General features: G+C 35.3%; 1 protein-coding gene across 3 annotated transcripts in view; it reads left to right on the forward strand.

The window, feature by feature from the left end:
* Positions 1 to 9781, forward strand: part of Tdrd15 (tudor domain containing 15) — a 102281-nt gene extending 92500 nt beyond the window's left edge. For all 3 annotated transcript variants that reach the window (XM_074049257.1, XM_074049255.1, XM_074049256.1), the window contains one exon: positions 6685 to 9781. The gene's annotated coding sequence lies outside the window, so the exon portion shown is untranslated. The remainder of the gene's footprint in view (positions 1 to 6684) is intronic.
* Positions 9782 to 11580: the final 1799 nt, after the last annotated feature.

The following is an 11580-nucleotide window of genomic DNA, read 5'->3' on the forward strand; positions in this document are numbered from 1 at the left end:
TTCTATAATCGAGGAAGTTATCCCACATCCAAAGTAGACATCAATTTTGTTAAGAACAGTCATCACTACAGCATAGAATGAGCCTAGTGTAACTTATTTGTCATCACATGTCTGGTTATCCCTCCCCTCTTCTGCATGGGATTATCTGCAATAAATGTTGTTAAATATGAATTGGTGAGAAGTGCCCAGGTTATTACTCAATGAATAACATCTGTCCTTGCCACCATATAGTCATTTATGGCCCCTTTGCATACAGACTGGCATGGCTGAGAACAGAGGCTCTATGACACTCACTTCCCTTTTATAGCATATTCTTTCTGGTGTCTCAACTGAATGCTCATGTTGCTTTCTAGGATGCTTCCACTCTGGCTGGGCTCAAACTGCAAAATCTAAGTGCTCTGTCCCCTCCAGAATCAGTTCTCACCTCCTAGCCCCTTAACACTGGCACATTTACTAGAGTCTTGCCCTGTAGACTTGCAGCTCAGAAGTTGGCTAAGGACTCGAGGAGAACTACCTCACAAGCCTTTTAGCTTCACTCTGTGTGGTTCTTCTCACTATGACACGCAATACCAGCTACCTTAACAACCGTGAACTTTTATCTCTTCATAATTCAGCAAACTGCTGGTTTGTGTTTGGTTTATACCTCCTGTAGTGTGGTCCAAGTAATTTTCCCAGGGAAAAAACCTAGATGAATGCAGACATTCTCTCATGTCTTTCTTTTCTCAAGGATCACAGCTCTTCATGGATTGCTTCCAATGCCTGCAAACAGTTTCATATATTCTCCTTAGGTTTTATGTCCAGTTGTCAAGGAAAGTGTAGTATTACTTACTCTCATGGCTCAAAATAGAATTCTAATTTTTAAATTAACTTTCCTATTAGAGATGGAAGCTCTTGGAGGTGAACAGGCAATCACTTGGATTTTGGGGATATTCTTCCATGGTCCCTCGATTAGTACCCATTCTATTTTCCCAGTATTCCAGCCAGTAAGTAACTCTCTTATTTGTCTATTAGTTCGGTAGCATGAGGAACCCAAAGAAGCCCAGAAGTAACTTCAGCTTTCAGTTCAGTAGAACTTTTGTTGGGTTCCCTGTTAGAAACACTCTTCTTTGGGAAATTAAGACCTGTAACCCAGTAGAACCTAGAGTTGTGGGAACATAAAGAATAAAATTACCTTGTTGGTTACTGAGGATTTCCCTCAATTACCCAAAGTACATCCTTGACTTGGGCGATAATTTAATAGTTAGTCATTTTTGGGTCATTTCAGTGCATCTTATAAAACTGTCTTTAATTCAGACCTGAACCTTTTCTTCCTCAGTCACTCTTCATTTTTATCAATTCCTAGGTAATGCTGATAATGCCAGTCTGGGGACCACACCATGGGGGGTTATAAGGAATCCTCATGAAACTTGAGTGTATATTGAGAGAAAGAAAGCAACAATAGATGCCATGGATTTGGGGCCATTTATATACACTGTGCATGCCTGTAGGACTTGTTTGATATTGGTCTCATAAAAAGTATTTCCACTTGATGGAAAATGGTCAAGTATGGCTTCATGAGTTAGCTTATCTACTTTTTAATAGGTATCTCATATTGTGTGTGGTAACTTGGTGGTTCAAGTCAAGTGGTTTGGGTGTTTCTCTTTCCTTGGTGCATACACATCCCAAAAAAATAAACTATCTTGAGGCCTCTTTATGGAAGGCTAGAAGGAACATTTTCTGTAGAAACTTTTGGAAGGCCCTTTTCAAAGGTGGATTTGTGTTACCCTCAGAATGAGTCTCATGAACTCATTCAGTTCTGGGGATTTGATGAAGGGCGCTATTTCTGTTGTGGTGATTAAGTCAGGTTTCTGTTCACTAGACATAAGAGATTTTTTTGTTACATAGATCAAGTGAAACTTCAATAGACTGCCCTCTGTTTCAGTTCTAGGAATACTGTAATTGATTAATCACTGCTACTGATTTATGTGGTATATTCCATTTTAATTGTTCTCATCTTGCTTCCCATTGTAGTGTCACATGTGCTTTACCACTGGTGGTTAAGTGCCTTCTCTTGGTTTCTGCCACTTTGGGATTCCATCATTCTCAATGAATACAATGAAGCCATTTCAATGGCATCATTTCTCACTATTATTCCTGGCAAGCAGGTAATACCACCAAGCCTTTACTGATATATTTTTCAAATTAGTGGAGAAAGAAGTATTCTCTAGATCCTCCTGGGGGACATAAAGAATGACAGGTCACCTGTAATAAATATACTCACCTTACTATCTCCCTAAGGCTTTGGATTTCTTCTCTACAAGAGATTTTCAAATTTCAGCATGCATCATATCTCATGGAAGGCTTTGTTAAATAAGATTTCTGAGTCCCACTGCCAGACTTTATGATTTAATAGCTCTAGAGTAGGTCTAAGAATTTAAATTTTATCAATACCTAGGTGATGCTGGTGGTACTGGTAGGGGAACCACACCTTAAGCACCAGTCTATATTATACCAAGAAAACTGTGAACATCTTGATGTCAATGTAGGACACAATTACATTCACATTTTGCTCAATCAACTGAGCAAGTTATTAGATTCCTCTTAGCTACTAGGTCAAACATGCTGTAGTAATTATTTAGGATCAGATAATTGAAAATGCTACTGACACCTTATAAGTATGTAAAATATGGGACACTTTAGTAAAGGTAAAGGGCACAGTAGGGCAGGAAAAAGAAATCATAAGCAAATGTATGAGAGGCTTTGCTCTTAGTCCTTTAAGATATCTTCATATGAGATCATGGGACTTAGAAATATGATATTGAGGCCTTGGACTTGGGGATACCACATACTCATCTGAGAAGTTGTTTTTTTTTTAATATCCTTTTGGTTGTTTTTTATAGCTCTATGTTTTCTTTCAATTATGCAAACATATTTTATTATTCTGTTTGTACTGCTTGTTGTATTCTTTTTCACCTCACAGATTTTTCTCAAGTATCATTTTTTTGTGCACTTACATTGTCCAGGGAAGGGAATAAAAATGTAATTAGGAGTTTGCCACTTATGGGCTGAACGATGCCTGGGAAGGTCCAAGCATTTGGTTTTGTTGGAATTTCTTTGATCAGTTTCTCTTGTTAATAGCTCTCTTATTTCCTCCTTGGTGGATACAAGCTAACTGCTGATCTGAGAGCTGAATTAGGAAATGGGTTGAAACTGCCATTATTCAGTATACGTAGAATTTAAATTACCTGTTTTTAGTAGAGCGAATTACCCCGCCCTCTGTTCTACTTGGAATTATCACATACTCCTGACATACTTCTGACATAATTTCAGTCAGTGGATCTGAAATTTTTGGTCTCAAGTTCTTTTAATAATCTTATTACTGAGGACCCCAAAGATCTTTTATTTATATGTGTTACATCCATGTTTACTATGTTAGAAAATAAAACTAATGGCTTAAATAGTTATTCTTGCATATAAAATAGCAATAACTAGTTTTATTTTCACATGCTTGACATAAACTTACAAAAATTACATTTGTAAAACAAAATGGTGAGAAGGGCAGCATTGTTTTAAATTCTGGCAAGTCTCCCTAATGTCTGGCTTAGTAGGAGCTAGCCTAATTCTCATATCTGCTTCTCATTCAGTCTGTTCCTATATCATATGTCATGTAGCTCTGGAAAACTACACTATACTCATGAGAGAATGAGAGTGGAAGGAGCAGGTGACATATTATTACTTATGAAAGCAGTTTTCACCTCAAAGACTCCTTGAATGGATTTCAGGGACCCAACAGTACACCTAGATCAAAGTTTCAGAACTGCCATTCTACAAATAAACCTATCTGCTACTGAGTAGTGGAGAGAAAATTACTTAGGCATTTGTAGCTGAACTGGACTTATTGTTCTAATTTCTCTCTTTGCAGAGTATTAATAAATCCTTATATTAAAAAAAGACTCCATCTGATTATATCTTCCTTTATAAAATCAAAACCTCACTATATGGTAAACCCTTAGAAATGTGAATTCAGATTGAAGAGTATTGGCTTTCACCCTCTGTCAAGATTCCATTTTCAAAGCAGTTCAGCTATATCCTTACCTTTCTAGGAGAGGAAGAAGGGACATTGAGAGTAAGAGAAAGTTGGGTCCTCTTAAAATGAATGTGAGAGAGTACGTGCCAAGCTTCCCAATCATCTCCTGGTCAAATCTTCCCATATGAGACCACTGGAATAAGCGTGAACTAATTTGCTATCAATTCTTCTCTTTGGGTTTATATTTTAATGTTTTGTGTTATTTTTTATAGGGTTTTGAGAGGCAGCAAAGATAAATCTTGAGTGTTTCGATCATTAGTTCTTCCTTTTGTCACTATACATCTTGGATTATACAGGGATATAAACCTCTGTTTTGCTTACTAGAAACCTTGGGCTGAGGATTCAGTATCCGTGTAGAAAGTGTTACCTATTTTGAGATTGCCGTGCTGTGAGGAAACCCATGCCACGTGGAAAGGACTTGATAGATCCAGTTTTTGGCCATTTTAATCTCCCTTGATGAGGCTCAGACATTGTAGTGCCAAGAAAAGCCAACATTGCTGTCTTGCCTGAATTTCTGCCTCAAAGAATCTGCAAGCATTACAATATTATTTTTTTGCCATTAAGTTTTGGAATACGTTGTTAGGTAGAAATAATAGCTGGAATAGATTTGGGTACCAGAAATGAGATGCTATCATAATTTTTGAACTGAACAGTGAGCTGCAAAAGGAAGGACCTTCCTTGAGAAGAAACTTCACAAGTCTCAAGGAAGCTGTCACTGAGGGCTTTAAGGATGTTGAAGAAAATGTTGCAAGTGAAAGAAGTGTAGCAAAATTGCTACTGCCAGATATGGAAAATTGAAATGTAGAAGTGAACTAAGATATAAGACTAAAGCAATTTCTAAGTGAAATGTTGTTAATGCCAGCTGGTACTTTTTTCTTGTGATAAAGTACTGATAGAGAAAATGTGGCTTAATTTTCATTATTTTTTAGCTTATAAGAAAAATTTAGAGAAGTAATATAAGAATAAGAACTTTTTGGATTAAAAAAATCATTTCTTATTCCTAGCTTCTCTACATGGCAAAATGTCCTCATTTTAAAACTTACTCAAAGGCAAAAGATTAATTTCATGGTTCTGTTTTTTAATATTTTTATTAGCATATATTACTTGTACATGGGGGAGGTTCATTGTAACATTTCCATATGTGCTTACAATATACCTTGACTAGTTTTACCCCCTCCATTTTTCTCTCATCCATCCTCCCCAATTCTTAGAAGAATTTCAGTGAGTTTTGTGGTTCTGTTTTTACGCACATACACAAAGCACATCGATCACATTGACCCTCCTTCACCCTCTCTGTTTACCCTCCCCCTCCCACTGCTACCCACCTGTTTTACAGGACCCTTCGTACATTCCTGTCATTCATTTTTAAGTGTGTATCTGTTGTGGTATTTCACATATGAATATATTGTACCTGAATAACTCTATTACTCTCCTTTTCTGTCCCTCCTACCCTCTATGTCACATTTTCTATGAATCTCAAAGAATTGGATACTCAAACCCCAAGAAAAGATAAACAGAACTTAAAATGCATTATCATTACACCTAGATTAAGTTCTGAACTAGCCAAAGAAGTTAGTTCACTTTTTCTCTTCCTCTTCTAAACTATCCTTTTTAAATTGTGTTTAAATTTTATTTTGATTTATGATACATTAATGATACAAGGGGATTTCATTGTGATAATTTCATACATGTGTACAGTATAGTATATTTACCCCCTATATTAAATTCCCAATTCCCCTCTCCCTTTTTCTCCCTCTTTCAAACAATGTTTAGTGAATTTCATTATGTTGCCTTTGTGTGAATATATGCAGTGTACTTTGCTTCACCCCTCAGTATCCTTTTCTCTCCCCCTCCCCCTGATTCCCATCCCCAGATATCCCCAGGTACATTCATATCCCATGATTAGCCAAGCTTAAAAGGCCAAATGTTGCATGCTCTCCCTCATTTGTTGAATATAGATCCAAAATGATAATGATTATAGTAATAATAGAAGTAATCATAATCCCATGGTTCTGTTAGGAAAGCATCTTTAAGGTAAGATATGGGTGTGACTGTAAACCCTTTGTTAGAACCCTAGAGATATCTTAGGTGATTTCCTTTAAAATAGGCAAAAAAAGCTTTTAATTAGCTTAAAGGCATGCCTCTAGTTCTTTAGGGTGAACCTATGGCAAAGAAGGACTTCTTTCAGAGATTTGTTTGTGGCAAACTTTGTCTGAGTAGACTGTAAATTGATCCACAGAAAATTTTAAAAAGGAATTATATCAAATTTTACTGAAACAGCTGTAGTCAAAAATAAGAGAGGCTTTTACATGCCTAGAGTCCTACGACCATGAAGCAGATGAAGAATATTACTCAGATGAAAATATGATTAAAGAAGGATGACTTGGAGGATCACAACAAAACCTCAGATAATAGAGCCAAGAGACATGGAGTACAACTTCTAAGGGGTAGGACTAAGACTTAATCCAGGAACTGGCAGCATATTTCTATGGACCAGTGATCAGTGTATGGCTTCTGGTCCTCCATTTTTCGAGTGGGAACGCTGTCTGGTTATTCTATGTTTGTCCCATGATTGTTTGTTGGATGTTTGTGGGCTAACCTGCCACTTTGTTTTGTAGGTCTTCAGATCAAGATGAAAGGTACTTTAGGAACCTCTTGGGGAGCCTATTCTACAAGTGGACCTGATTTGGGTGAAGAGATCCAAGACTGTCCTGATGCAATGAAATGACACTGTGGAGGTCTTATGACAGAGTGTAGTATTTCTGTACATGGAAAAGATGTGAATTTTGGTGGCTAATGGATAGACTGTGTCAGATTATACTTTCCAAAGATTGTCACAATATTTCCATTCTTTTGGGTTTTTTTGTTTTTGTTTGTTTTGTTATTTTGGTGGGACTGGGGTTTGAACTCAGGGCTTCGAGCTTGCAAAACAGGTGCTTTACCACTTAAGTCATGCCTCCAGTCCACCAATCTTACATGTTCTTATCCAGTGTGACTTTGCTACTCCCTATCAAGAGGTACACAGTATAGTTACCCTTCCCCTTGCTCTGGGAAGGCTTGTGAATGTTTTGGTAGAAGTAGTGCCACGTCCGTGAGAACTTACAAGACTGGACGTAAACGGTGCTGTAGAGTTCACCTTATTTTCTGAAACACTTGCATATGGTAGCATAGAACTTTTTTTTTTTTCATAGAAATGCCACTACTTGATACAGCCAAGCTCTGAGAAAAACTCAAGCTATATGGGGAGGCTTGAGTCTAAGGGCTCCTGTCAGCAGTATCAGACCCCAGCCAGTTGAGTTGGCCTTTTTGAGGTCATGAATGAGATAAGCCAACCCCATGATGCCTTGTCGAAATTCCTAAGCTACAGAATTCATGAGTGTAATAGAATAGCTGTTTTACACATAATCTCTGGGGTAGAATCTTGAACAACTGGAAAACTTATAAACCTCATTATAAGATTCATTAGCTTTTATTGGTATAGTAAGATAAAGAGACTTGGTAATGAGTAAAGTATGAGTTTCAGTGAAAAGTTGGTAACTTGCTTATTTATTTGGTTTTGAAATACTAAGTCTTGTGGCTACGTGTGAGCTCTAGATGGTCGATGTGCTACGATATTAGCCAGCACTGGTTTATTTGTAACATTTCATTTGATTTGCATTTTGTTCTCCTTGAGGAAAAAACCTTGATTAAAAAAATCTCAATAAATATGGTTGTTTCAATTTGTCTCCATATTTTACACATCATACATATAAGATAAATACATATTGATTAGATGAATATTATGTTTTAGTGAGCATATTTCATAAATTAATATAAAAATTGTATAGATAACAGAGATTGTATACTCTAATATTAATCTGTTTTAGCAAGATTTCCAGTCTGTCTATTAAAGAACATTATTCATTTCTTGGTAATCTATATATCTGATTTGAATAGCAGATGAGTAAACATGCTAAAGTAGAGATCATAGACAAAAGAGCAAATTTTCCCAGCAGTTAAGAAAAATATTTCTGTAAATTTTGGGGGAATTTTACTGACATCTAGTGGCACTCAGTCCTATATGTTAAAAAATTCCTTTTAGCTGGATTTATCTCTACTAGTCTTTCCATTATTCGTTTCTCTTAGTTTTTTAAAACTTGTTTTTTAAAGAAAAAAAACCATATCAAATGTCTAAAATAAGACCAGCTATTTTTTGGAGGATGCATGGTATACAAAATGCCCTATATATGATTTGACATAAATGAATAAATATGAACATACTATTTGTTCTTAAGTGTAAGCTTTTTCCTGCAATCTTTCCTTTGTTTGCTTGGGTCCCTTTTCTTCCACATTCCTCTGTTCATTCAGTTCTTCCATCCTTGCCCTGAGGTAGGTCATAATAACATTCTAGACTTGCTCCATGTGCACATAACTCAACACACGAGTGGATATACTTCTATAAACAAACAAGTACAATATGTACTTTTTATATTTTAGAAAAATAAGATATTTTTCTGCATTTTGCTTTTCTCACTTATCATACCTCTCTGAAATATTTCTATGATAAGTAACGTAGTTTCTCCTTTAAGTATATGCATTTGATTTAAAACTATGTTTTGACCAGTTTTTGTACTGGTAAGTCATTCATCTTTTCAGTTTTGTGAATATAGCTACAATGCATGTCTATGAGTATGTATCCTTTTATAGGGTAACTATTTCTTTGTGATAGCTTTTTGTCAGTGAAATTAGGCAGAGGATTACATTAAAAAAATTTTAGTAGGTATTGCCATGTTGCTTTCAAATACCTGAACGGTTTGTGATCAGTGTGTGAGAGTACCTTTCTCCTATTTTATCATTAGATATTGTATCATTATAAACATTTTGCCTGCATGAGACGTATCAAATGATTTATTACTTTAATTTCAGTTTTTTGATTACTAGAGAATTTGAATAACCTTTTGTATTTGTTGGCTCTGAATTTGTTCTTGTATGAATTTTTTAATTTTAACTTTTGCACTTCATATATTGTAAGATTTTAATCCCTTGTTCCTCATTTATTTTACCAATATTTTTATGACTAAGATTATAATGAAGCTTTAACTCATCATAGAATAATTATGTCTTTTTTGTTACTTTTGGTTTTCAGATGTAATTAAAGTCTTCTTCACACATGAATTGTATTCATGAAGAGAAGGGTCTGTCCCCCTTCTCTTAAAAAATTTATGTTTTTATCTGAATGCTACATTAAAGTCTTAATTCATCTGGAATTTAATTATGTTAATAAACTGAAAAGTTGAAGTATAGGCTGGGTGCTGGTGGCTCACGCCTGTAATGCTAACTATTCAGGAGGCAGAGATCAGGAGGATGGTGTTACGAAGCCAGCCCAGGCAACTAGTTCTGTGAGACCCTAATTTGAAAAAAACCTTCACAAAAAAGGGCTGATGGAGTGGCTGAAGTAATAGGCCCTGAGGTCAAGCCCCAGTGCTGAAAAAAAAAAAAAGATATTGAAAAATTATCACAAGGTGAGCATATCTGTGTAATCATCAACCAGTCACTCAGAATAATTCCTCTCCTTTCTCCATTGCTATCTCTGAAATTCTCTGAAAAGAGCTACTATCATACTATCTAAAATTATCTTCTTGCTTTTCTTCATATTTTTGCCTCCTAAATCTGATACCTAAACAATATAGTTTAGTATAATGGTCATTGACCTTGATGTAAAAAAATTCCTTATGGTATGTGTTTTAAAAATATTCAGTATCTTTGATTTTGTTTGAGTTCATTTGTTCTCTTTTCTGGAAGGAATTCCATTGTGTGAATATGTGATTCCTGTACTGTTTTGCTGTTGATGGGTGTTTGAATTGTCTTCAGTCGAATAATGCCTCGTGGAATCATCTGGTTAGTAATACTCTTGTACATCACTCTTTCAGTTGGATGTACACTTCAGACCTTTTAGTTTTCTGATTCCTGGAGAATTTGAACAACTTTTTTTGTGTTGTGAACTTGATAGTGAATAGGGCACACATATATCCAGCTTTGTTAGACTGATAATTACTGTCACAAGTTCTCTGAAGTGGGCATACTCCTTGACACTTCCACTGGTGGTACCAGGGTTCTAGGATTCTGCATTTCCACAATACTTAGCATTGTTTGTCTTTTTTCATCTCAGTCATTCTGATGGATCAGAACTGGATATTCATTTGGTTTTAATTTACATTTTTCTGATAACTAATGAAATTGAATAATTTTATATGTTTATTGGTTACTTAATAGTCTTATTTTTTGTATTGCTTTTTCTTGGACATTTTTTGGCCATCTAGCTCAAGGACATAGATATTTCCTAGTTGATTTGAAGGAGGTCTTTATATGTCATGGATTCACACCCTTTGTTGCAAATATCTTTTCTAGTATCTTGTTTTAAAAGCTTTCTTTGTATTCATTTATTAATTTTTACTAACATAAATTCTTACTTCAATTAGTTCAATTTATGCATTCATTGTCTTCCATATTCAGTGCTTTTTGTGTCCTGTTGATGAACTCTGCATGTGCTCCAAATTAATGAAATCATTTTTTACTTTCAAATTCAATCTACATTTTATTTAAAATTATTTTTGTGTGTAAAATATGAAGAATAGGTCAATGCTCAGTTTTTATATACAGATATTCAATGGGATGAGAACCACTTACTGAAAAAGGACATTTTTGTCCCTCTGTACTTATGAATCCTCTTGGACATAAACCAAGTGCTCACATATGCATGGGCAAGTTTCTGAATTTTGCTGTTTTTATTGACAATATCATATAGTAAGTCAGTATCACACTGTCTTAATTAAGAGAGCTTTACGCTAAGTCTTGATATTTTCTAGTTTAAATCCACATTTTTAAAATATTACCTTTGCTCTTCTTTGATTTTGCATTTTTGCATACTTTAAAATTAGCCTTTTAATATTTATATAGAGGTATGTTATTGGGCTTTTCATTTGTATTTCATTGAATGTATAGATCATTTAAAGAAGAAGTGTTGTCTCATGGTTTTCAGACTACCACTCCATAAATACAGTATGTTCTGATCCTTACTTAGGTCCTTTAAACTTTCTTTCTGGAGTTAGTAGGTATAGGTAAGAACTTTCTCAATGAAACCCCAGCAGCACAGCAACTAAGAGATAGCATAGATAAGTGGGACCTCATAAAACTAAAAAGCTTCTGTTCATCAAAAGAAATGGTCTCTAAACTGAAGAGAACACCCACAGAGTGGGAGAAAATATTTGCCAATTATACATCAGACAAAGGACTGATAACCAGAATATACAGGGAACTTAAAAAACTAAATTCTCCCAAAACTAATGAACCAATAAAGAAATGGGCATGTGAACTAAACAGAACTTTCTCAAAAGAAGAAATTCAAATGGCCAGAAAACACATGAAAAAATGCTCACCATCTCTAGCAATAAAGGAAATGCAAATTAAAACCACGCTAAGATTCCACCTCACCCCTGTTAGAATAGCCATCATCAGCAACACCACCAACAACAGGT

This window comes from Castor canadensis, chromosome 12 (assembly GCF_047511655.1).
Source record: "Castor canadensis chromosome 12, mCasCan1.hap1v2, whole genome shotgun sequence".
Lineage (NCBI taxonomy): Eukaryota > Metazoa > Chordata > Mammalia > Rodentia > Castoridae > Castor > Castor canadensis.